General features: G+C 38.8%; 1 protein-coding gene and 1 pseudogene across 1 annotated transcript in view; both read left to right on the top strand.

Annotated features, from left to right (window-relative positions):
- Positions 1-27,920, top strand: part of LOC106965852 (sterile alpha motif domain-containing protein 5) — a 949,459-nt gene that overhangs the window by 443,049 nt on the left and 478,490 nt on the right. The gene's annotated exons all lie outside the window — the stretch shown is intronic.
- Positions 562-8,642, top strand: LOC106965855 (pre-mRNA-splicing regulator WTAP-like; annotated as a pseudogene).

Raw genomic sequence — 27,920 nt, 5'->3', positions numbered from 1 at the left:
AGTGTCTTTTCTCTTAATTTATCTTTTTATATAGTTTTACTTTTGAAAGCATGTTAATGTTCTACGTTTCAAAAAAAATGAATCAACAAGGTTGGAAAGATAGGAAAAGCTAAAACTGAAGGCAGACTGAACCAAATGAACATAATTGTATTTTAAATGAATTCCAAAAGGAGAAAAAACACTAATTGAAGTAATTTATGAACACAGTATCTGACTGTATACTCTCTTTCTTGGGCAAGATTGTGAGGCAAGTACTATAAACAAATCTGGGAACCATTTGAGTAAATTTGGGGTTTTGTTGTAATGTAGGTGAAACAGTTCTGAAACAATTTAGGTCTATGATAGGGTCCAACAAGTGACTAAATGTGTTGCTGGGAGCCAGGTTTGACATACACCTATAGAAAGAGGGCAAGAAAGAATCATCTGGAAATGGATTGGAATTGGGACTATCAGTGTACATTCATTATTTCTACAACACACATACATGTGTATAATGCATGTAATATGTGCATGTTCATACGTATATGTGTGGGGATGCAAACATTTTCTTTTCTATTTACTGAAAAGGTCAGGAAGCAAAGATACCCTGGTAGCCATGAGCACACCCAGCACCCTGATCTTAGATTCTAATTCCATGCCTCACTAGCTGACTCCAGGTTTTCTTTATCTGAATATTCCTTTGTGTTTGTTTTTGAACGATAATGTCATTAAGGCTACAAATGTAGTTTGACATGTCTCTTTCTCTCTGAACATTGGAGATACTCCACTGTTGTTACTCTTCTGTTGTTAATTTGAGGAAGTAAACTCGTGATTAAATGGTTAAATTTTGTAGGTAATTGGACCCACCCCCATGTTTTTAAGACCTATTTGTCTTTGGTGTTGAGCAATTTGCTTCCATGTTTTAGGTTCATTTATTTATGCTATTCGATATAAAAAGTACAAAATAGTAATTATACCATAAATACTATAAAAGTAGGGAAACTCATAGCCATTAGATCTCCACTTGTTGCCTCTGCCCCCGTTCTCCTCTCCCTCTGGATTTCCAATAAGATACATGTTTGACCTCTCACTCTGTTATCCGTATTACATGACTCATCTTTCATATTTCTCATCTCTCTGTCTCTCTGTGTTTCATTCTCAGTAATTTCTACAGATCTAGTTTCAAACTTCCTAAGTCTCCCTGAGCTATGTGGAAAAAGGCGTAGCAACCAAATTTTTAATTCTGAAGACACTTTATATAATTCCTGAAAGTTTTATTTAGCGTTTTTTCAATGTTTGGCCTTTTTTTTTGTAAGTTGGTTGCTCATTTTACTCATGTTTTCACACTTGCCACATTTTAAAATACGTACTAAATATAATGCCTTTTTATGCTGCACTTGACAGTTATAACATCAAAATACTTGCCGGTCTACTCATTACTGGCTGTTCTTCCTGAGCACTTGTGCCCTTTATGTTCTCTATTTTATGATTTTTTTTTTCGCTCAGTCTCACGAGGGGATGTGATTTCTGGTCCTCCCTGACACTTAGTCTGTAGGCCATTCACATGCCTCCTTTTATAGGACCTCATGTTAGAGACCTTGGATGGACATTGGTTTTCTTTGTCTCCCACCCTGTGTGTTTCATAGGACCATGAAAGCCCATGTTCAAGTTCGCTTTGACATCAAAGCCCTCAAAGCCCTGTTGCCTTCAGCATGTACCTTACCTCTTCAGATTCCTGCTTTCACTGGGTTTTGGCCTTCCAGTCATAAACTACTTTTAGTATTTTGTCTAGGAATTTCTACTTGTTTTCAGCAAGATGATCAGTCTAGATATTTGGTCGTCCACACTGCTAGAGATTTCTAGAAGTCCCCTGCATACATTTTAACCAACTCTATAAATTTCTATATTTTGTATATGTTTATGTATTATTTTATTTTAAGAAATTTTTAAAATAAAAAGTTAGGAAATCATTGGCCTAACATAATATGTCCTTTGTCATTTAGGATAAAATATAAGGAAATAGGTATAGGAATACTAGAGCCATTTTGCTCACTTCTGACACCTGTCATAGTGCTTCCTGTGGCTGGGATTTAGTGCCCTGGAACAGCAGTTTGTCCCTAACCTTCCTGGACATGTAGAGACACCACTTTCCCCATATAGCCTTTTTTTCCCTGGAAACACTCAGACCCAGCCTTCATTCTGGGTACATTCTTAAGATAAACCCTTGGTCTGGGAAAGTCACCAAAGCTCAGTTACTGCACATGCATTTGGATTCTACCAATTATAATATTTGGTCAGACTTCTTTTTGAATAATATATCCAAAGCACTAAATAACATAAATAACAATTAAATGACATATCTTGAGGATGTCCCATGCCGCACTGCCTTTACAAATGTGCATTATCCCTTGAATGGTTGTACCGTAGTCTGACCTGTGTTTCATTTTTAGCACACTTGTGTGGCTTCTCACTCTTGGCTTTTACAAACTGAGCCATTATGAATGACCCTGTAATCCATCTTTACTTAATACTTACAATTATTTGCTTAGATTAAATTTCCAGAACTTAAATTGTGAGGTCCTATGGCATGCATCTTTTGAAGGCTCCGTATATGTTGCCCTAGTGCCGTCCAGAGGACTTACGCCAATTCCCTTCCACAAGTGGCCCATGGAGGCGCAGCGACAGCGGTTGGCTTGTTAAAGGTGACACATTCAGAGCTAATCTTCTGACTGGTCTCTAATAAAAAAATAATTTCATCAGATTTTTCATCTGGCTCCGTCTCTAGTCTAAAAGCACACTCGATATTATGCTTACTTAAAGATCTTACAGAATATCCCGGCATCCCTCCCCTTTTGGTTCTTTGTAAAAATTTAATTTCAGAGTTATTGCAGTTTCTCAAACTACTGACATTTCTTTGCTTTGACAAAACCCCAGCTATCACATGCTGACTAGTAGCCTGTGGTATTTCATAATTAATTAGAACCAAATAGTGCCACAATAAATGAACGGACAATTTTCCTATTGTTATCTCCTTGTCTGTCCACAGACCCACTGGTGAGTCCCCTGTAACTAATGTCAATTGGCAAGAGATATAGCTTTTTGGTACCAATTCTCCTTGGATTTGGTCACCTGATAATCTTGCGTTACGATTTCTCACAGATAATGTTGAAAGATTGATCTTATAAAGTAAACAGGCACCGGGCTACCTGGCATAGCTTTAAGTTTGTTGTCACTTAATAGGAGACAAGACTGCTGTTCATTAGATCTCTTGCTGTCCCTGGTGAGATCCTCCTGTCTTCCTGTTCCTGCTTTTGAGATTACGCTGTGCAAAATGGCATTTCTACATAAAGAGCTTGTGGCCAGGGGCAACGGTACATCTGAAATGGCTATTTCTTTCTCACCATGCATGGAAAGGTATTTTAGGCATGTGTAACTCCTTCATAAGCAAACATCTGTCGGTCATACTGTGCACAATTTCGTCAGCTGGGAGTCAAAACCCATTCATGATACTTCTGCTGGCAAACTTCTGTCACCAAGACTGTTCAGGTTCTAAGCTTTGTTGCAAAGAGAAGAGGGGGCTTGAATACTAAAGAGAGGCTCAAATTTAAGGTAACATTTGAAAATTGTAAATAGTTGGCAACTGCACGGAAGCCCCTTTTCTGAGTCAAGGTTGGGAAATTTGGATGTGGGGCAAGTTTGAAGTATACACCAACCATATCAGAGCTTAACTTTTCTCAGACACTGATGGATTTTTTCTGGTTGTTTGTGTTATTTGCTTGGTTACAGTGAAGGCTTTTATGTTGATTTTCCTTGAGGATTTGAGTCCAACAATAAGAAGAATATTGAATATATGCAGGGTCAATCCCATAAAAACCGAGTCAGAAAAGGAGGCAGATGATTACCTTTAATTTGCTATGAAATGGCACAGAGACTCATAAATATCAATGTGTCCTGTGAAAATGAAGCAAAGAGAGGATTTACACACGAGGAAAAAGATTTTAGGCAGGATTCTTCTTGTGAATTTCTTTTTAGTACAGCTTACCGTGTTGTTTGTCTAATGATATGTTTTTATTCCAACATTATAGCTTATACTTTTGTTATCGTTGTTGCTCTTTGAAAGCAATTAGATAGTTGTGATTTTTAGGGCAAGTCTATAGAATTGACTTAAGTAATACTTAAGAATTAGAATAGAACAATGCATAAGAAGCATCTGGGGTATTAGTTTAAAATGCAGATTTGGGGGATGCTGTCCCTTATGATTCAAATCGGGTACATAATCAGCAGAGCCTGGAAATCTATTTTTTTTTCCAACAAGCATAAAAGATCCTGATTTGGGTGGTCCTCAGAAAAAAAAAAAAACACTATTAAAAATTATAATTTCAAAAGAGATAAAAATTAAAGAAATAAAAATAAGCTTTACAGAAAATATAAAAGAGGAACCATTTTCCTATATAATTTATTTTTATAATAAAGGGGTGTGACTAGAGTCCTGATTCCTCAAGAACCAAAGGCAGATACACTGTGGAAAGTATGCACACTGGGACTCTTTGGAGGCCACCCCTCCTTGGGACTCAGAGGTGACTTCACTGAGTCACTGTCCTGCCTGGATCTCTTTTTTCCTCCCTTCCAAATGGGGGGGTGGGGGAGGGGGGTAAGAGGGAAGCAGAACCTTTCTACCACCTGGACAGGTTGAATATAAAGCAAAATAATCACGAGGCTGCTTTGTAAATGCAAATTGGTGTCATTAAATTCAACACTTGGATAATGCTTAATTCTTTCCAAGTTTTGAATTTAATACACTGTAATCACAGGTGCACAGGCTTTAAAGTCAGACCCTAAATGATGCAATCGTAGCTTCTTAGAGGCTTTGAAGGGTAATGCAGGGTCACAGCCACATTACATGTAAACCAACCCTGAAAGATACAATCTTAAAGGCTGCTAGCAAAAGAAATTTCACAGCATCCCTTGGCACTTGTGTGTTTCAGGCCTTAAAATCTTTCAAGAGAAATCTTTCTGAGTTCTTAATCCAAGCTGTCTGTCCTTGGGGGAAAGGGAAAAACCTCCCACCGTAATTTCACACTCCTCTTTCACAGACTGAAAAGTGTTACACTCTGTCGTGTTTTGTGGTCATTGTTGCTGTTGTTTTAACGCGTAATACAAAGCTAGTCTCTTTGGCCTTTCCACGTAAAACGTCAGGAAAACATCTGTATTTTGTCCGTTGCCTCTTTTCATTCCAGGCAAAGGTGATGTGATGATGACCGTGACTATTGCATGTGGCATCTTTTCTTAAACTTTCTGTCATTGAGTAAATGTTCTTGGAGACCTTTAATCAAATCTCTCAGGGAGATTTCGTCATCAGTTGCACGGTGGGACTTCAGCAAGCCAGTTTCACCCCCTTATTCTCTATGTCCCCCAAATGAGAGGCTGGGACTAGACACCCTTCATTTGGTTCCTTTGCAAACTCCGAAAAGTTGTTTCCTGTGGAAAGAGGATGGGGTTAACCCAGAGCAATTTGGTGGCAACTAAGCATTCCTGTTTTGTCACATGCACTGTTGGTTCTTCACCATTTTGTTTTTCCTAACACATCTCTTCTGGTGATGAGGAGAGTCTCCTGTGAGAGAAAGGAAAGAAAGGGTGGCAGGAGAGAAGGGAAGGAGGGAAAAATGGAGTAGCTGGCAATAACCGCGAGGAATATAGATGCCATAGATACACAGGTGAAAATTATACATATAATTTGGTGCCTACGTCTACTCGCTCTGAAGGCAGATTGAGTTCCTGGGACTACTTCCTGGAACTCTATATATTTATTTGGAGGGGAAGATATTTTTATTTATAGATTGTATATTTTTATATTTTATTATATATGATTTTATATATTTGTATTTATCAATATACAATTGAGTCTAAAAAACACATAAGCCTTGAATCAATGGTTACCAGGCTTTTCATGGTTTGTGTTCCCTGACTCTTTCCCTAGACGCTTGTAAGGTAAGGTACTTGATGGATGTGTCTTATTTCTGTTGATGTTCCTTTATTTACTGTCCATTTTTATTTATAAATTTAAATTTCACAAATGGCATGAAAAATCTGCTCAGATTTTTCTTCATACCTGTTCATCTTTCTCATGGAGAAACCCAGGGGGCTTTACTGGAGGCCGTGTTAAAGGATTGTCCTATGTGCAGAGAGCCCAGCGTGGCCCTTGAAAAATACATCTTGGCTTCAACCTATCTGATGTTTCTGTAGAGATGTAAAAAGACACTAAGTCTGCATCATTCTCTGTTGCAAGATGTAAAGAAGCAGTTTCTAATCTATATGCTTTTCATGGCACAGTAGATACCCGTTTTAGAAATGGTTAGGAGACGGGGCGCCTGGGTGGCGCAGTCGGTTGAGCGTCCGACTTCAGCCAGGTCACGATCTCGCGGTCCGTGAGTTCGAGCCCCGCGTCAGGCTCTGGGCTGATGGCTCGGAGCCTGGAGCCTGTTTCCGATTCTGTGTCTCCCTCTCTCTCTGCCCCTCCCCCGTTCATGCTCTGTCTCTCTCTCTGTCCCCAAAATAAATAAACATTAAAAAAAATAAGAAATGGTTAGGAGAATGAAAGATTGCATGGATAGGAATGTCTGCTGATCTGAACAAATAATACCCCTTACTGCTCATGCTAATGCTACAGAGGGTAAACCCAGTGCTTTGCTTTCTGACTCCCAGATACTGAAAACTGATTCTGAAGGAAAATTTACTCTTCGGTACCAGATCAATTGGAATGGATTCCTCAAATGGTCTGACAGTTCATATCCCCTGCTGTCTGATGACCCTGATTATTGAGAATTCTTTACCGTGTAGTTCAAGAATCAAAGTGCTGATGGAACAGCATGGACCCCCTGTTTCTCACCAGGGAGGGGGCTCTTCCTAGCATGACTGGACCACTGCAGTCCTACCCAAGCATCTTCTAGACACTTGGGCATTGGTTAGTTGACCTAAATCCCCAAGGACTCATCAGAGCTGTAAGAGAAAGGAAAACAAATTAGACACCATACAGACTCAGGTAGCTTCATGTGATCTTTCTACAGCTAGCATTAAAGACCAGAAAGAGCCTCCCAGAAATGTATGCCCGTATGTTTCTTTTCTATTCTTACCGGCTTTTTCCTCCCTTAGCAGCTGCTATGATTTGCAGTTGAAGGTTTATATCCAAGTCCACATGGTCAATAAGGATTTGAGGCTTGGGGTTGTATATTGACCTTTAATTAGTCTTGTTATTTAGTCCAGGTGTGTATTTTTTTTCCCCTTGGCAATCTATATACTGGAATATTCTCTGTGGAACATGCTAGAAAAAAGAAAAGATAGCACTTTTGTTAGAACTTTATGAAAGAAAGAGCTTTAAATCACCTGCAAATATAGAGCCAGCTTTCAGCATATCATGTCAAGACATTGCCTCTAAATTTTCCTTGTTGTTTCAGGACTTAGCCGGACAATCTTTATTCACTTTAATGAATGTCACTTCCCATTTGCCAGTGTGGAAAATTCAGGGTTTGATAGTGTGAAATGCTGCATTGGTTATGCAGAACCCCATTCAAGGCCATGATTTTTTTCTACACATTTTATGATATTATTTTGTCTAGAAATGTATGTCCTTATTACACTGAATTATAGCATTTATTGCCAAATTGCTTTAATCAGTTACCACCATTCAAAAACTATGTGTTCAAAAGAGTTTACAAGGAAGCAAAGTGTAATAATGAGATGAAGGAAGTAAACTGTGTTAAACTAGGCATCATGTCTCTTGATTAAAATACCTGTTACCTCCCCAACCACCACCTCTGAGCCCAGTCATGAAAACTTAGCCAGTTATATCCCACAGAGCATTTTTACTTAGAGAACCTCAAATATCATGTAGGTGAACTCAGGCTTCCTCTACTACTTGTATTCTCCATATTCTTAGACAAAAGCAAAATAGCTAAGTATATTTTTGAGTTCCAATACAGGAAAAATTTGAGGATAACAAAGATCAGCCTTAAGACTATAAATAATCTCCCTTCTCAGCAATTACGTCTTAGCAAATAAAGGGGAGCACCGGGGCTGTGGTGCAAGGGGCATTGTAGGGTAGCAGTAGCATGGGCTGGTGGCCTGGGTGAGTGGGAAGGGCCGCCTTGGCCCGTGTGACCAGTGGTACCCGTGGGGACTCTGTCTAGAGAGGATTCGAGATGACCAACGAGGAATCTCTTCCCAAAAAGGTTTGAGTGAAACGCACTTCAAAGTTACGGCCTGAGATGAGTTAATTCTCCAATGGAGACAATCGGAAGCATACGTCCAAGCTCCGGAGGGCAAGCACACAGACCTCAGTTCCGGTGAGGTAACTGGGGTCAAGGGAGTCTGAAGAAAAACTAAAGACACAAGAGTCTGCTCACAGGGAAGACATCCTTGTAATACGACTGACAAGCAAGGAGCAGGAGGTAGCATGTAGCACTCAAGTCTATTAACTCGGGCAAGTCCAGCAGCAGAGCGCTGCCCACTGAGATCAACAACGGTAGACCCAGTGATCAGCTTGTTTTTCCTAAAAATGAAAGGTGAACCAGAACAGACTAAAGGCAAACCAGAGCAAGCCCAAAATGAACTGAGTGCCTGGAAGTTTACTCCTAGTAGGTAAACAAGTCATACTCCCCAGTCAAGACCTCCATAGACGAACAAACAGAAGCCTTAAGTCTGCGGCACACTGCGTCTTCAGACAGTTGGGAGGAATGTAAACCTAGATTAAAAATCATGAATTGAACATATAAAATTCCATAAAATGTGAAAAATGGAATATGCCTCGCTCTTAACCTTGAGCATAGTGACCTAGAGACACCGTAGATCTGTTTTGCCCATAAGACTGTGGATTTCATGATGATTGTTAAACTATTGGGTCAAAACCCAAGTGAGGTGAATTTTGCCTTTAAAGAGTTTATTTGCTAAGAACCAACTTAATAGTTATGAGAGAATCAAATAATAGATGTCCGTATAAGCAGTTCATATATTTAGCCATTTAGTTCGGAGCTCTATATTACTTGATTGAGCCTAAAGTCAGTGTGGTTTTAATCAATGGTTTGTTCTTTGAATGGTTGTTAGTGCTGTAGATAATCTTATTAAAGACTGCAGACAGAAAGGTGTTCTATGAAACTTCAGGTTGAAACTGAGGTGTCATAAACATTCATTTCACTACTAGGTTATATAAGAATGTTGGCTGTGCTGAGAATCACTGCATTTTTTCCGGTACTGAAATTAAGTCCGCATGGCATTCAACAGGCACACACTGAAAGGGCATCGTGCTTGGTGTTAATGGGGGAATGTGTTTCCTTCCTTTGTGTTTGGGCCTTTTGTATCGCCTTCCTGATAGTAAATTAAATGTGCCTTGAAAAAAAAATTGTGTCTTGAATATAAGTTCAAAGAAACTCTCTGACTTAAAAAATATTTTCAGAATTCCTCCCACCTTTAAATTAAATGGGGTGATTGCAGCTAAGATTAGATCCTTCATATGTTTGTGAAAAGAGTGGCTAACACTTGGAAAACATCGTGGTTCCAATTCTTAGTGTAATTGAGCAGGAAGTCACCAGCCAAGATTGTCAGCTCAATGCCTCTTCTACATCATAGGTACTGAAATAGTATCCACTATTTTAGCTATATATAAGCTTTATATATTATATAGCTATATCAATAGTGTCTATTACTGTATTCTATTAATGACCACATTTCGAATTCACAAGCATATGGCCTAGGTGGCTTCTTTGTTCTCATGTTTTAAATGAGGTACTTGGGTTAGATGTTCTCTGAGGCCCATTTCAGCCCTAAAATTTTATGATTTTGTGTTCCACGAGATGAACTGGCCATCTTGTCTTTCATATGCGCCCACCTGCTAACTCAGATGTAACCACTCCCTCATTCCCAACAGGAAAAGTCTAAAATAGTTTGTAGGTAGTTCGTCTTTTACAAATGTCGCAAAATGAAGACAATAGTACGAAATCAAGTCAAATTTCAGCAGAAGAGAATGACTTTTCAAAGACATTCCTGCCTTGAAGAGATGTGAGGCATTTTCCAAAGACTCATTTTATGTCATTTGCTGTGGCATGAAATGCTACAGGCCAGCTAATTTAAAAAATGGTTCAAGTTGAAGTTTCATCTAGTTTGGTCTAGAACATAAGACTCTATATTTTATTATAAAACTAGGTCTGACCAAGGCAGTCTTGTGGAATGTAATGATTCCAAGGAAATAATAATGCCACGAAATATTTAGGAAACAGTTCTTAACACTTATATTGATACAAATATTATGCTGGTTCATCCATTTGGACATTTTTTTTAAGTTTATTTATTTTAAGAGAGAGAGCGTGTGAGCACAAGTGCATGTGTGAGTAGGGGAGGGACAGGGGGAGAGAGGGACAGAGAGAATCCAAGGCAGGCTCCACACTGTCAGCACAGAGCCCAACCTGGGGCTCAGTCCCACAGATTGTGAGATCATGACCTGAGCCAAAATCAAGAGTCAGACGCTTAACTGAGCCACCCAGGCGCCCCATTTGGACATTCTAAGAAATACCATCGGGGCGCCTGGGTGGCTCAGTCAGTTGAGTGTCCAACTTCAGCTCAGGTCATGATCTCACAGTTTGTGGGTTCGAGCCCCACGTCGGGCTCTGTGCTGACAGCTCGGAGCCTGGAGACTGCTTTGGATTCTGTGTCTCCCTCTCTGCCCCTCCCCCGCTCGTGCTCTGTCTCTGTCTGTCTCTCAAAAATAAATGAAAATGTTAAAAAAAAAATACCATCAGCATCTGTACATGGATAAAATCAGGTTCTAACAATAAGGAAGTTAGCTAGCCTAAGAATCTTCCAGGCACTATTCTGAGGTCCTGACCGTGTGGTTCACAACTGGGTATTGTTCTTCTTCCCATGAAAAGGAAGGGAACCGGGAGAGAAGCGTGTGTGATAAAGGGGAAGATAGCTCTTCCCTCCACCATTACTACAGGAAAGTCTTTTGTTAGAGATGGAATTTTACTTAGTTCATTCATTCATTCATTCATCCATAGCACTGACTGGGTAGGTGCCCCCTGATTCCCCACTGGTTACTTACTAGAATCACACCCCATTCCAGCACCTGATCCTCCCAGGAAAACGAGCCGCCCAAACCCAAAGCCTGTCACAAGTCGCTTTTCCCTCAGCCCAGACAGTCTGTGGTGTCCTCATGTGTATTTTGCATAATTACCCTTTGCAGTTTCCTAGCCAAAGATCTCATCTGAAGTTAAAAGAAGAAGCTCATTTTCTCCTTGGATTTCCGTGCTCCTGGGAAACTTCATCTTGAACCATTTTTTAATTAGACAGCCCTGTTCCAGGAGTCTCCGAAATCCCACTTCTTGATGTGGCTGACTTTATTCAGGACGCACAGAGCTTAACGCAGAGACGTCTGCAAAGATTGCTGCCAATTCTGTTGACCCATTTAAGCCCTGGTGATTTCTCCGCCACCGGGTCTCTTTCTGAGTTCACAGCCAGCCACACTACAGGGGAGGTCGGTGTGAAGGTCACGTGTCCACCAGCGATGACGACCAGGCTATCAACTCCCCATTAATCTGCCACCTAAGGTGAACCTGAGGTTTAGACCAAAAGAAAAGCCTTTTTCCTAGTTCTTTAGATTATTTATAACATTCTTCCTCCCTACTTGTTATCCTTTATTTCTGGAACTGAATTGAATAATGGATGCTCTGTCATCAGCATTTCTATAAGGTTAAGATGGAGTAACCTGTTTAACAAGTATTTCATTAGGGAGAATGAAAAAGGTAGACTAAGAAATTCCACTAAAAGTTTGTTATATAATTTTAAATGCTTTAAAATAACGTCACAATATCCTTCTTTAAAAAAGATCGGCCTTTTGTGGAAGATGTTATTAGTGAAGTCCTTGAAGCAAGTGGTGGAAAATGGGTTTTTCATTACTTCAAAGGCAGTATTAAAGGACCATGAAATTCAAAGCCCCTGGTTTTATCACAGCCATTTTTATGTCAGGATTTAAACATTTTCCTACTCGACATTCTTCTAACTGTAGTTTCACAGGAAAGAATTGTTTTAATTGGCCTGGATCATAGTATGATTATTAAGTGATAGGCATCAATTAAGCTGATATTTAAATTGGAGATATTCATATCAGATAAGAGGAAAGTATGATTATAATTAAATGTGTAAAATGTATAATCTGCTTTGGGAGTACACTTTAAACCGTGTGATTATTTGTTGGCATGTAAACTGTCACAAAAATTCTCCTGCCTATTTCCTCTTTGCTCCCGTCGCTAACCGTAAATAAAACGTTTCATACCTATTTTCCTTAATCTTAATATGATTATGGGGGGGGGGGTGCTTTATGTAGATTATCGTGCTGAGGCTGTATCATTTAGGAATAAAAAGAAGCAGAGAGAGGGGAAGCGTTGAAAATGGTAACCCAAGATCGCTCTGGTGAATACGGAGCTGTCAAAGGCACTTTCATTCCCCAGAGTTAACCTTTTGGTTCCCAGTTTTTTGCCACGTGTTGTGATGACAGCATGAGCACTAATACAGTAATGCAATCATACAAGAATGATGTGCTCGCTAAGGTCTTAGGGATTTAGCAGTTGTGTGAATTCACTACTCGGATTGTCAGCTATTTTTAAAAGTATAGAAATACTGTTAAATAGCAACATCTGTAAAGTTTAAAGTGTTATTTGTTTACCTACTGGAGACCAGAAAAGCTCAAAAAATCAGATTCATGCATTTTAACACTATTACTTGCTTAGGCAAACAAAAATACTAAGACCTGAAAGGGGCGGGGTGGGGCGAGGTTGGGGGGAGATTATCACTTTCATACATTTTTTATTTTCATTTGGAATCCCTTGAAAATAGAAGGGCTTCATTTACATCGTATGTAATTTCATCTACACCTAAAATATGAATCAATGCCAATTATTATTTTTCTCTTTATGGAATGTATTCTTTTCTGGCCACCTCTTCAGGCATTTACAAGCAGCCGGGCAGCGTCCGTTGGGGTTATTCTACCCCAGCTACTGGGTGAGAAACCATTGGCCGGGGTCTGTCAAGACAGACCCACCCTTCAAACCACAGTTCTTAACCAGAGGTGATTATGTGATCTAATTCTATCCACTTGGAGCGAAACTCTGAATTTTGTGTAACGATAAAGGGAAAAATCTGCCCACTGTCCTAATCCCACCACACGTGACCTGGAGACAGGAGTGTGCATATTGAGTTTCAGCTGCAGCCACCTTATGGCTACAAGGGAAGCCAGCCTGAGCATGAGGCTGATCCATAAGGATGAAGGGACAAGAAGAACTACAAGACCGAGCGAGACGGCCAGCTGAACTGCACCCGAAGCCCCACCTCTTCACTCTCAGTGACCTGAGCCAATCTATTCCCATCATGATTTAAGCCAGACTGTAGTGATATTGTATTATTTGTATAATAGAATAATAATAATATTATTATTATATTATATTATTATTATATTATATTATATTATATTATTATATTAATAATATTATTATTATATTATATTATATTATATTATTATATTAATATTATATCCTACCATATATTAATATTATATTAATATTATATTAATTAATTATATTAATATATATTATTAATTAATTATATTGATATATATTAATTAATTAATATTATATTAATATTATATTAATATTATATCCTACCATATATATATATTAATATTGTATCCTACCATATATATCCTACCACATACAAAATTTAGTGCTAGGAGTGGTGCCATATACATGATAGGTCCTAAAATAGTGAACGAACTGCATCTAGGAAAGCAGAGCGATGAGGAAAAATCTCATTTTTCTACGGCTGAAGTTGATAAATCTTATTATAGAGTCTCAAAATAGCTGGTTAAATGATTGCCTGTTGTAGCTTACAGCAGAGTTCAAGTGCTAACCAAAATTGCAATATTCAGTGATTTAGTAGGAAATGTTCAACTTTCATTAAAGTCCCTCAGGAGAGAGACAAGATTGGCCTAAAACTAACCAATCTGAAAAAACAAAATTTAAGAAATAGCTTTTTTGAAAAGAAACCCTCTCTGTAAGTGGTTTTCCTTCCTAGACTGGTAAAAGCCTGATTAAGACTGAGGAGATTGGGGGCGCCTGGGTGGCTCAGTCGGTTAAGCATCCAACTTCGGCTCAGGTCATGAACTCGAGGGTCATGAGTTCGAGCTCTGCATCAGGCTCTGTGCTGACAGCTCAGAGCCTGGAGCCTGCTTCAGATTCTGTGTCTCCCTCTCTGCCCTTCCCCCACTCACACTCTCTCTCCTCTCTCTCTCAAAAGTAAATAAACATTAAAAAAAAAAAAGAATTAAAAAAAAAACACTGATCAGATTTTTAAAAATCAAATTCTCTGCCCTAGGGTAGGATGCAGGATAGAGAAGCCATCACTGGAGACAAAGCTGATATCTGAGGGAAACCTAATCCTTAACCCTCTCCCAGTAACCAGAATTTCCAAATAAGCCCCAAGCCAAAGGTTGGGCTCTTATTCAAACCTGGGGCAATCTCTAGGCTCTTCTAATATCAGAGATAGTCTCCCAAGGTGATACAGGCCCCAAAAGAGAATTGTCCCCGCTGTCCATCTTTGTCATAACCCAAAAGACAAAGGATAGGTAAGAGAGTCCCAGAGAATAGGAGTAGGTTCTACAAGATAAGCAACTAAATCATTCATTCACTCCTCATACAAGGCAAGGATTTCTCAGTGTTCCTGTCCAGGAGGATATGAACCGATAACCACTCCATGCTGCTTCCTTTTCTTTTTACAAATGAAATCTCTATTGTAGCTTACCACCTTCTCTCCATCATATGTATGCTGGGGAGTGCAGGGGATGTGTAATTTAGGTTTGTTGACTTATTACTGACCATTACAAGTTATATCGGTATTTTATTTAAATTTTTTTTTTTTTTTAAAAAGGACTTCACCTAGAAATCCTGCCCTGGAGATGCGAGTAACTGGAAGAGACTTCATTGTCTTCCTTTAGACTGGTGGTTCTTAACTTTGGTTGCTACTCAGAACCACTAGGAACTTCCTGTGGCCAAGTCGCACCTAGATTAATTGAATCAGAGTCTCTAGGGGAGAAACAGGCTATCAAGTGGCCCAAGATACAGCTTGGTTGAGAACAAGTGCTTCCATTTAGGGGTGGAGATTTGGGCAACCTAGATGTGGGGAGGAAGATGTATGGATGCCAGTGTAGCAGAAATTGCAGTGGATCTTCTCGCTCGTTCCGCAAGTCATTTTACTCCTCTCTTTTTGAGTAAGAGCCTTGATTGGCCTCATTCTGGCTTTAGTCGGTCATGGGAACACACATACCTTGCTACAGACATTGATTCAGAAGAGGACATTTGACCTAATATGTTCCAATTAGAGGAAAGCTCTGGACTTTTGATTTATGGTTGGGAAAGGGAAAATATGAAGTAAAAATATTGATATGGACTGTCCCTGAACAAATCAACTTCCAGAGGATACAAGACCTTGAAAAACTGCAGGAAAGGGGTGCTGGGGCCCAGAATATGCCATATGTGAAAGCTACCCTACCTCTGAATGAAGTGGGTAAATTCCTTTTATTGATTAGTACAGTTGGAATTGGGTTTTCTGTTGCATGTAACTGAAAGCATCCTAACTGATAGACTCTGCAGTGGACATAGTCAGTGCTCTGCTAAGAGCCTTGGGATTCCATTTCCATCCTCCTCCCCATCCCTCCCCCACCCCACCATTACACATGCTCCATTTGCATCCAATGGCCTGTATCTATGACACTCCTCAGAAGACTGTTCTCAGGCTACTGGAGCTGCTTTGCTATTTGCTCAGAGGGCCAGAAGTGCCTTGGATTTATATCCTCCCCAGGGCAGGCCACCTCCAAGTACGTGAGCATGAAGCCCAGTTTCCTTGCCTGGAGTTGGACAAACCCTGAGGCATATTTTTTCTTCATGGCATGGTTTGGGATCTTTTCCTTTGCTGGGCTTCTTCCATTCCTTATCCAACATGTCCTACTCACTTCCCCATTTCTGCTGGGAGCACTTCCTTAACAGATGACTTGAACACAGATCCTCGCTTGGAGTCTTTCTCTGGGGAACCCAAACTAAGGCACATGCTAATCCCCACTAGTGTTGAACTCTATGTGAAGCATATAGCATGAGATTGATAAATGTGACCTACTGGCTCAGCAGCCAATTGCTATCTCTAAAACTATCATCTCTTATTTTACGGGATAAATAGCAAAAGATATTTAGCAATGAGATACATGGCAGAATCAAATTTTAGAGTGAAGTCCAGAGAGGTCATGTAGCGAATCTGTTACATTACATATGAAGAAATTAATTTCTAGTGAGGTTGTATGACTTATTCTACACCTGTAGGCTGCATAGTGACAAGACCAGTGCTTAAAGTCAGTGACTTTTTGGTGCCATTGGCAATTTGTTTATTGGCATGCCTAACTGTGGATTCCAGGCATTTTATTTAAATCACATTTTCTCTGTTTAGAGACAATTTTTTTTTACTCTTGTTGCATACAGAAGGATGTCACGGTAGCTGAATTTTTTAAAGCTAAATACTCTTCTGTATGAATATGATAAGTATATATTAATGACTCTTAAATATATTAACCATGGAGTTGGTTAATTCCTTGAGCCGCAGAATAAGTGAAAACAGGAATAAATGTGACCCAGAAGATAGAGCTCATAGACTGTGTTCAGAATTTATTCTGGGCACACAGTAGGTAAAGGTTCTAGTGTCAATAGTGAAGAAGAGGTAGACACAGATGAATTGATGAGCAGAGAAAATGGGCCTTATGTGAAGGAGATGGAGTTTGTATTCTCTCAGCCTTCTTGGATATAGAACTCAGGAAATTGGGGAGCCTTAACTTTGTCCCTAGGTGGTACATCCAACATCAGGAGATAGATATTTCATACATTTATCCTGGTGTGTGTGTGTGTGTGTGTGTGTGTGTGTGTTTAGTGTATAGGCTTTTGTTATTCTATAGCTAATGAGGTCCAGAAAAAAGTCTGAACTGAGCCATAGGGCATGAAGGAAGTTCCTAATGTACTACTGGCCTCACCTGGGCTAGCATTTTAAGTGAGATGCAGAGTTTCACTCCCTGGGAGTCAGCAGAAAGATGGCAAGAGTGATGAAAAAGAGATGGTCAGATGGGTATTGAGGAGGACACCTTTTGGGATGAGCACTGGGTGTTGTATGGAAACCAATCTGACAATAAATTTCATATATCGAAAAAAAAAAGAAAGAAAAAGAGATGGTCAAGGCACTGGTGAATTTTGGAGATAACATTTGGGACTATTGTCTACACTGCCTTTGGTCTTCACAGTGTGGGTATTATCCCTCCACTGTCATCTTGGAGGCCTTGGGTTGTGTTTTGTTAATAAATGTACTCATTTTCTTACATAGACCCAGAAGGGTTTTTTATTTAAAATAAATGTAGATTATGCCTTAGATACCTCAGGAGCTTAGGATATAAATTTAGAGAGTACTTTATAATAATCTCAAAGTCTTTGTTAATCAAGTTTATATAGGCTTGGGTATGGTTTCTATATTCCTTCCTAGATTATCAGAGAAGATCATCCAAAGCATATCTTTTAATGGTGAGTAACCGGAGGAAAATTATGTGCCAAAAAGAAAGAGAGAAGTATTGATACACGTGTATGGATGGTTAAAGATTAAATAGATAAGGGGTTCAAATCAGATCCAAGAAATGTCAGCAATTTTTTTTTTTTACTTTTAATGCTCTAAAGCTCAGAAAGAAGAAGGTAAAATGCACTGTTGACAGCATTCTAAAATCCTCCCTACAGTCCTGCCCATGTACTTTAAGGGGAGAAAAAAGGTCAGGGGAATGGGAAAGGTTGGCCATGAAATTCGGCTTTGTTAAATCACCTCTTACACTCAAGGTGCCCTGTTACCTGACTTCAGCCTTATCTCATGTAATCTTCAGAACTACCTCCTCAATAATATTTTATATATGAAGAAAGCAATTATAAAGTTAGGCGAAATAACTTCTACAAGGTAGTAACAATGGGTTTAAACCCATGTTAGTCAAGTCTAAAGTTATAGGAGAAATGAATAAACAGTGCTAATGAATTGCAAAATTCAATAATGAAAGATCTTTTTTAAAAAACTTTTATAAAGTTCATCATTATTTGGAATAAAATAAAATCTAACCTTTGCATTTTGTATCCTTCGAGGTGAAGGTGGTCCCTTAAAAACTTCAGCAATATATAGTCACTAGAGCAGGTACGGTTGATGGTTTGCCCTAGAATTAACACCAAGTGATGTTGGGTGTCCCTAGGCCAATGGATGCACATGGTCCTGGCCAAAATGGGCCAAGTCCTGCTGTGCATGAAGTAGGTTCTATAAGTTTAAAAAATGTACCTGTCAAAGTTGATTAAAGTAAAATTCTGTATGTAAATGACATTTTTCATTGACTCTTACTTGAACACAAGAGTTATATTCAGTTCAACAACAAATATCTATTGAATGTTCATTACAAACACAATTTTCATTCGGTTTTACAAGACAGAGACTAGGCAAGAACAACAATGATCGGGCTAATCGACTGAAGGAAAGATCTGGCAATAACTTTGTGACAGAGAAGTCATTTTAGCCTCTTTGATAACCATTTCTAGTTCTTTCTAATACACATACTCAAGCTTAGCTCATCATCTCCCTTCTGATTCTCCACCTCAAGTCATTTGGATGCTCACTGCCAGAGGCAAGGTATGAGAAAATCAAGATGCCAAGACTAATTGTTATAGCACTTACTATGTGCCAGGAAATGACCTAAGGTTTTAAGATGCATTGATTGATTAAATCCTAATAAACAACCCTGTGAGTGGCCACTTTTATTATCCCTTATCTATCTGTGAAGAAACTGAGATACTACCATGTTTTATGTTCACATTCTCTGAAGGAATAGGGATATTCTCAATGAGATAAGAGCCATGAAGACAGGTGGGGTAAAGATATAGGTAATTTTTCTTAATGAAGTGGAGGGCAATTGAAAAAATGATGTTTCTCTTCTCTACAAAATAAAAGGCAATCGGGGGAGATGGTGATACAATGGAACAAAGACAGAACTAAGGTTATTATGGTTTGGTACTCTGATATTAGGTACTTACATAAAACTTTTCCCTAGCTATAGCCCTTCCAAGAAGACAATATTACTCCCGTATAATAATAATAATAATAATAATAATAATAATAATAATAAACCATCTGGAGATTTGAGAAGTTAAGTTGCTTACCAAAGGCCACACAGTCTGCAAACTCAACACTGTTTGCCACCAAATCTTGGTTCTTTCTCCCGTGCCATGTTACTTCTCATTTCTCAAGTTGGTGGGGAATGAGCTTGGGAAATTAAGAACAGGGACATATTTGTAAGAGTCATGGTGGGAAGTGAAACTCACAGCCAGACAGAAATAAGCAAAAATTGTCCAGCAAGGCTCAGAACCAGATCTGAGGACTTGAAGTCCCAAACTGTGATATTAAAATAGAGTCTTTCTGGATGATTATTTGATTCGCTATAGCAAAGCAGTATATATGACATGAAGTTTGGAGCTGTTAGAGATATGGAGGTAAATGGACTGATCCATAACACTGGTATACAAAAATACTTCGAATACAAAACAAAACGATTATATATGTCACCTGCCATGGAAGAGGAACAGAGAATGCCATGCTTCATTTATTTTCATTCCAAAATTTCACATTTCAACATCTTAAAATTCAGATGTATCTTAAAATGAGTGACATTTTTTCACCTATGACCAGGTAGTTGTCATGATTTGGTTGTGATTGCACAATCTTGAACTTGGTCAGGGGGATTCAAATTGCCTTCACTTCAGCTGGGTTGTGTTCATTGTGGATACTACAGATAGTGATTTGTATATGCCATTTAAAGTATCTTCTAAAAAAAGTACCCTATCATTTTGCAAATATGTATATTGTGTGTATATATATATATATTTAACAACCATACACCTAGAAGCATGGATATAGTGTCAGGAGGCATATATGTTAGTGACGCAAATATTTATGTTAATAAAATCAATATGACCACAAGTCCATACTTTTTTGTAAGGCAGTAGCTCAAGTGGCTTTACGTAAACTATACCCACCAGTAGACGCAGCTACTTACGTTTTGTTACTGAGCTACCTGAAAAAGGAATGCAGAGCACAAATCAAGCAATTCAACTAAGGGCAGGAGAAATTGCCAGATTCCTAGGAATAGATGTATTCTAGTCATCTCTTGCTGTAGAGCAAATCATTCCCCTAACCAAGTGGCTTAAAACAACACCGATCACTTTATTATCTCTCACAGTCTCAGTGGGACAGGAATTCTGAAAGCGTTTGCCTGGGTGTTCTGGCTCAAGGTCTGGCCGGCAGTTGCAGTCAGAAGGAAACTAGAGCTGGGCTAGCAGGGGGCGGAAACACCTGGAGGCTGGTCAGGCATCTTCCTTCACGTGGTCTCAGAACCTCTCCCTGTGTCTCTCTATGTGGGCTGCTTCGGCCTCTGAAATGTTTTGATGGCCCTGAGGCTGAGGCGGTTGGATTGTTTACATGGCAGCTGGAGGCTTTCAGAGATAGTCCGGTGAGCAAGATAGAATCGGAGTCACCCTCACAACCTCGCTTCAGAAGTTGTGTGGCATCACTTCTGAGGCATTCTGTTGGCTACAAGCAAGTCAGAAGACTGCCCAGATTCAAGGGGAGGGGTGTTAACTTTACCTTTTGATGGGGGAGCAAAATCCTAGAAGAGCATATGGGCTGGGAGACACTGTTGCAGCTGTATTTGAAAAATGCAATCTGTGACAAGATGGAAGAAATGTCAAAGCAACAAGAGGCTGGCATTGCTGATTCAATTGCTGTGTAGGACTTAGCGTTAAAGCATTGGACTTCCATTGGACTTCCAGCAGACTCTGAACAGAAGCCATCTAACTTCCTGCAACGTGAGATTCAATCGGGGGAAAAGATGAAACTAGGATGTTATGTTAATTAAACCGTGGTGGTCTTGAAATAAGTTTTCAGTGCTAAAGACATTAAAGAGGTCAAAATCATGATCACCAGTCACAGGTCTACTATGCATAAATGACCCTAGAAGAGCTCCTTTGGTAAGTTAAAATAAGAATTCTAAGTGACAAGAGAGAAGTATGCCATACCTTAATTAGCAACATTTTTTTTAGTGCTGCATAAGACAAAATAAAATAATGGTGTGTCTTACAATTTATGACATTTTCTTTTTGCTTTGATGAAGGACAGTAGTGCCATGAAAGCATGAAATCAGCATAAATTTCCTCTTCTTGGTAGAGTCAGAGGGCTCAGAGGAGTGCTACAGGGAATTTTTAGACTTTGGGGGGTAGGAATAATACCTAAAGATGAAGCAGGAAGTCAAGACGTATGTTTGGAAAACACTCTTCCATCAAACCCCATTCCGTGTACCCAGGATTTGCCCCCTTGCCCCGTATGTAATTCATTCTCTCATCAGTCTTTCCGTTTCCCTTGCGAGTTGCCCAGTTTCCTGACACTCCTTCACGACTCCTGTCAGGTCCTAACAGTTCCATGTTGCTTGTACACCTTGCTTCATGGAACTTCTAACTGAGTTGGAATGGACATGCCATTTATTCCTTTGGGGCAAACATCTAGGGGTGGAATTGCTGGATTGTCTGGTAATTGTACGTTTAACTTTTGTTTAAGTACCTGTACCATTTCACATTCCCACTAGCACTGATGAGAGTTCTAGTGGTTCCACATCCTCCCCAACACTTGGTATGATTAGTCTTTTTTTAAAAAAAAAGTCTGGCCATTCTGCGGATGTGCATTAATATATCATGGCAGTTTTCATTTGTACTCTCCTGATAACAAATGATATTGAGCAGCTTTTCATGTGCTTATTGGCCATTCCTGTATCTTCTATTGTAAAATGTCTGCTCAAATCTTTTGTCATTTCCGCTGGGTTTTGCCTTCTTATTATTGAGCTATGAGAGTTTTTTAATAACTAATAACGTTCTAAATATACGTGTGATGAATTTTCTCTCCTGGGGTTTGCTTTTTCATTTTCTTAATGATGTCTTTCAAAGAGCAACGTTTTACATTTTGATTAAGTCTAAGTGCATTCATTTTCATTTTGCACTAAGTTTACATTTTGATTAAGTTTTCTTTTATGGTTCATGCTTTTGTGTCACATCTAAAAAATAGTTGCCTATACCAAGGGTGCAAAAACTTTTTGTCTTATGTTTTCATCTAAAGCTTTTATAGTTTTAGCTTTCACATACAGATATGCTCTATTTCTAGTTAATTTTTTAATATGATGTGAGATGACAGTTGGGGTTTATTTTTAAATTTTCCTTTACTTTTCAGCTGTCACTACTTCCTCTTATTATATTTTTTATATCCTCTAACCTCTTCTGACTTCTCTAGTATTCGGGGAAGCTAGACAATCAAGCTCATCAGAAGACATTATGCACCAGAATCTAAGAGAAAGCTATTTTAAAACGCATGGGGATTGAAGGCATCTAGTTTGGCAACAGAGCAGCCTGATTTTGCTGGCTTTAAGATTCTCATATATTTCAGACAGCCACATAATAGGATCTCTGGAGAAGTGACACACTAGTTCCTGTACTGTATTATTTCATTTGAGTTCGTTTTATGGCGTATAATTTGTTAAATTCCAGGCATCTATTTTACCATTAGTAATTCTTTACAGTATGTCTAGCATAATGCCTGTCTCATAAAAAGTACTTGGTAAATTACACATGTTTTGGTGATCTGGCAGCAAAGAGAAGTGACAGTGTTTCACACTTACTATTTTCTTTTTTTTTTTTTTAATTTTTCTGTTTAAGTTTATTTGTTTTTGAGACAGAGAGAGACAGAGCATGAACGGGGAGGGTCAGAGAGAGAGGGACACACAGAATCGGAAGCAGGCTCCAGGCTCTGAGCCATCAGCCCAGAGCCCGACGCGGGGCTTGAACCCACGGACCGCGAGATCGTGACCTGAGCCGAAGTCCGACGCTTAACCGACTGAGCCACCCAGGCGCCCCCAGACTTGCTATTTTCTAGATTAGTAGTAGACTTGCTTTTTTACTGCTGTATATTTTTGATCATGCGCTCTCCGATGTCTGGATATTTGTTTATTGACAGAGTATATGCATATGTCACTGCAGTACTATCTTTTACTTATGACATTAAAAATAGAAATTGAACACAGAGTGAAAAAAAGTAAAGTTAAATAAAATGTAATATTTTCATTTTGCACTAAAATCCTGTTGTGATTTTGTACTTGGAGACATGATATAGGATTCCTAGGTTTTAAATTGGATTCTGAAATTAAACGCTGGTGGGTGACTGTTAAATAATGAAATTTCATACGTTGGATTGCTGAATAATCAATAGAGGGACCATGTTTACTAATAAACTATTACATTTAGAACCCATACCAATTAATACAATTTTTCGGAAGACACAATGAATTATTGACGGTAAAACCCTCCTTTAAAGATGTAAAATACCATATAATCAGTTTCAACCAATCTTTATCTGTAGCTTAAAAAATAAGTATTCTGCGTTGTATTAGTCAAAAACACCACACAGTCATGAAGAGGGTTGCTGTGCATTTCCTATTAAAACATTTGGATACTCCCCCATACATCTGTACAATTTTTGTATTTCCAATCATTCATATTCAGCATGTGCCTTCTAAATATGCCAGTGAAAAATAAAATGATTACTTTTCCTCAAATGTTCAGCCGGCACTCTAAATTAGCCAGCTGGTCTCTTGTCATGGCTGAAAACATATAGTCTTTTTATAAAAAGTGACAATAAATATGTCCATGGCACCAGTCACTTTATATGCAAGTGGGAATTCCATTGGTGCAATGACTTATGATTGGAGAAGAGCAAAAAGTGTGTAAAGAGAAAGAATTGGTGTGAACAGTGCTCTATAGGCCTTGCAGTGGCTCCCAGAGAATAATTCATTTTAAGGAAGTGAAATCACCTTGTTTTATGGCAAAGCAGTAATCTCAAGGTCCACATGTTAAGTTTTTTTTTTTTAATTATTATTATTAAAGATGCAGAAGTCATTTAAAAATATGACCTGTTAGGGGCGCCTGGGTGGCTCAGTCAGTTGAGGGTCGAACATTGGCTCAGGGCATGATCTCACGGCTCATGAGTTCGAGCCCCACGTCGGGCTCTGTGAGCCTGCATCGGATTCTTCTGTCTCTCTCTGCCCCTCCCTTGCTCTCTCTCTCTCTCTCTCAAAAATAAATAAACATTAAAAAAAATTTTTTTAAACTCGACCTGTTAGAACACTTCAATGCACCAAGCCTATTTACAAAACTCATGTTGTAAATCATGACTCATTATATGATTGTGACCAGCATACACTGTTACAAATCCGTCTTTCTTGACGATATAGTCCTTTCTATGTGGTTCCTTTTATGCAACGGAATAGTCCCACCTCCACTTTTCTTTTCTTTTCTTTTTTTTTCTTTGCTCTATTTTGTTCCTCTATTTTATTTTTGGCTCTATTTTAAACTACCTTATGCTTTTTGGAAGGGGAGGCTATCTTTTGTGATTTAACTTGTGTCACCATACTCTATGATGTATGATAGGTACAAAATACCTTAATGAAACCATATTTATTTTCACTGAAACTCTGGACTTAGGGTCTCTCCCAGAGCATGAGATAAAAAACAAATGAATGCCTGAATGATAGAGTTGGAAGGTGCTTTAGAGATCTTCTATCCTGGTCTCCTTGTTTAAAGATGAGAAACTGATACCCAGAGAGGCCAGGTGACCTGCTCAGATAACAGAGTGACATCCTAGACTTGCCTCATCCCAAATCTAGTGCTCCTTCTCTCTGTCTAAGCTTCCTTTGTGATTAAAACCACATTGCTGTACAATTGGCAGTCATCATTTTGATGGTTAAACGATTTGTGACCTTGTCTTTTTCCTTGATAATTCATCCAACCATTATTTTATGATATTGATTGGGTGCCTACTATGCATGTGGACTGTTAAGGACACAGCAGTAGACAAAGAAAACAGAACCCTGCCTTCAGAGGGTCAGCATTCCAGTGGAGTGAGACAGATGATAAACATTATAAATGGGCAAAACGTGTAGCATGCAAAATAATGATAAGTGTTGTGAAGAAAACTTAGACAGGGAAAGAAACTTGCAATTAATTCATATTATTGTGTTTAGGGGGAAATGATGGCTAAAATCTTAGGCAATGTAGCCAGAAAAGATATCCACAGAAAAAAAGAGATCAAAGGTGGAAGTCAGTAGAGAGCCATTGCCATCCACTTCCTGCATGACTGAAAAATCTTGACTTTGTCCATAGGGAAGAAAGCCAAGATTTTCCATACATCTCTCCTTCATCTTCTGTAAGTGGTCAACTCAACCAGATGAACATCCTCAAGTCAGAGTTCTTTCTTTTATCCAGAACCTTGGCAGCAATCAGAGGGGTTTCTTTTATGTTGCACATCTAGAGGTAAGAGATTTTAGCAACTATAGCTCTGCCCATGAAGAATGTAAATTGAGAGCTGGGCAGGAAAAACTGGATTTGGATCGACTGGGCCAAGGCCTGCTTTTCTACTTTTTCTCTGCCCATCAATTAGGCTTAATCCACAGGGCTCAGATGAAGCCCAGCTTGAGATCTGCAGCACTTGGAAACACTTTATCCTGAGACCTGGAAAGCAGAACAGGAGAAAAGTCATTTGTTTACTTGAAAAAGCAAGTTTTCCGACAATGGCCATACCCTTGAACATCTTTTGAAATAAAATCATTCTCAGGGAGCTCAGAAAGTTTAACCATTAACCAACTTTTATTGTAGGTAGAGGAGAGCTAGCTTTGTGATTGTTGATTTTCTCAAGTTTTGGATGCTATTAAAAGAAGAAAAGATTCTTTAAAAAAAAACTTCAAAATTTCTGTATATCTATCGTTGAAAGAATAATCAAAATACTTTATGTGTGGATGCATAAACTACGTCTCTACATGCAATTATAAATTCCCCTTACATGCTTTTAGATCTTATAGATACATCTTCGTTACGAATATTTTGGTATTTCAGACGAAAGGATACCTTTATTAAATTCCCAGTGCCATCTTCATTTATTCATTAATTCATTCATTTATTCAGCGTATATTGTATGCCAGGCACTGTACTAGATGCAGTCTATATGGTAAGTTCAAGAACTACCTTCTCTATAGTTTATATATTTCCTTATTTCTTAAGGATCAAAATAAGCTGTAATTAGATCTTTATTGGTCAAATGCCTTTCCAAATTTGTGTATTGATAACATTATAAAACATAATGAAATATGAACTGTGTACAGTACTATCAACTTCTTGGGGAGGGGAATGGTCAAGTTGAAATTAACTTACATGCTAACTTAAAAGGTAGAGAATTACTCTACAATGTAAGTGTGCCTCACTTTAAGCAATAGGCTACTAAATAAACAAGTCAATTAGGAGGACAGTGATATTATTGTATAGAAAAATAAACTTTAAAACTTTCACTTTCCTAAATAGGCTCTTCATCATAATATTAAAGTACCAGAAGAGACATCTAATCTGTTTTCAGGCAGGGCATGGATATTTAGGATCTTAAAAAAAAATTAACTATAGGAGGAGTTCCATATATGGAAAGATGAAATAGATGTACTTTTCCTTTTTCCTTCTGCTAAATGCAACTAAGAACTCCAGACACGTGTATAAAACAAACACGAGAAGAGTCTGAAAGGTAGAAAAGCCAAAACAAAACACAGCCATAGATTTGGGGACCCAGAGGAACAATGTAGCAATGAGTTTGCTGAATTTCCCCTCCCCACATGTCCAAGATTTATTGTTGAAGAAGCCAGCAATCAAGAAACACCAGCGGGTGCAGATAAAAGCAGCCCCCCGAAAGCCTGCTTTTTGTTGCCAAAGGACTAAGAAAGGGACAAAAGTCTTTCAGAAAACAGTTGCTCTATTCTGTTCTTGGGTGTATCAGACAACAGCAGCCTCCTCTACTTCCTATCTCACCCAAGGCTTGGGGAAGAGGGGAGATGAGAAACACTTGTGAGAGTCACAGCCCAGGGACACAGGCCCACCGAAAGACCGAGATTTAATCATAAGGTTATAGAAAACTTACTCTTCCCCATACCTTACCACCACCCCCACAGGGTGTAATAACAGCCAGTATAATAACAGTAGCTTACAGCTAAAAGATCCGCAAGATGCAAAATATGTGGAGATAAAACTGATAGAACGGAAAGGAGAAATCAGCAAAGCTACGGTTACCACCATTCTCTTAACAAATGCTAGAAGAGCTAGAAAGAAAATTAGCAAAGGGGCGCCATGGTGGCTCAGTCAGTTAAGCCTCCGACTCTTGGTTTCAGCTCACATCATGATCTCACGGTTCATAGGATCAAGCCCTGCGTTGGGCTCTGCACCGACACAGAGGAGCCTGCTTGGGATCTTCTCTCTCCCACTCTCTTTGTGCCTCCCCTACTCACGTGCACACTCCCTCTCAAAATAAACAAATAAATATTTTAAAAAAGGAAAATTAGCAAGGATATAAAAGATCTCAACAACACCAGCAGTTAACATAATCTAATTTATATTTATAGGACATTCCACTCAGAATAGCAGAATAACCATTCTTTTCATGTGTCCACAGAACCTACACCAAGATAGATGTTATCATGGACCACAAAAGAAACCTCAACAAACTTAAAATAATTCAAATTATACAGTGTTTTCTCTGACCACAATGAAGTCAAACTAGAAGTAGATAGCATACAGAAAATAGGAAAATCCCCAAACACTTGGAAACTTAACAATATACTTCTAAACCTGAATCAAAGAGGGAAATTTTAAAAAATACACTGAACTGAATGAAAATGAAAATGCAAT

This window comes from Acinonyx jubatus, chromosome B2 (genome assembly GCF_027475565.1).
Source record: "Acinonyx jubatus isolate Ajub_Pintada_27869175 chromosome B2, VMU_Ajub_asm_v1.0, whole genome shotgun sequence".
NCBI lineage: Eukaryota > Metazoa > Chordata > Mammalia > Carnivora > Felidae > Acinonyx > Acinonyx jubatus.
This window is presented reverse-complemented; position numbering and strand designations above follow the sequence as displayed.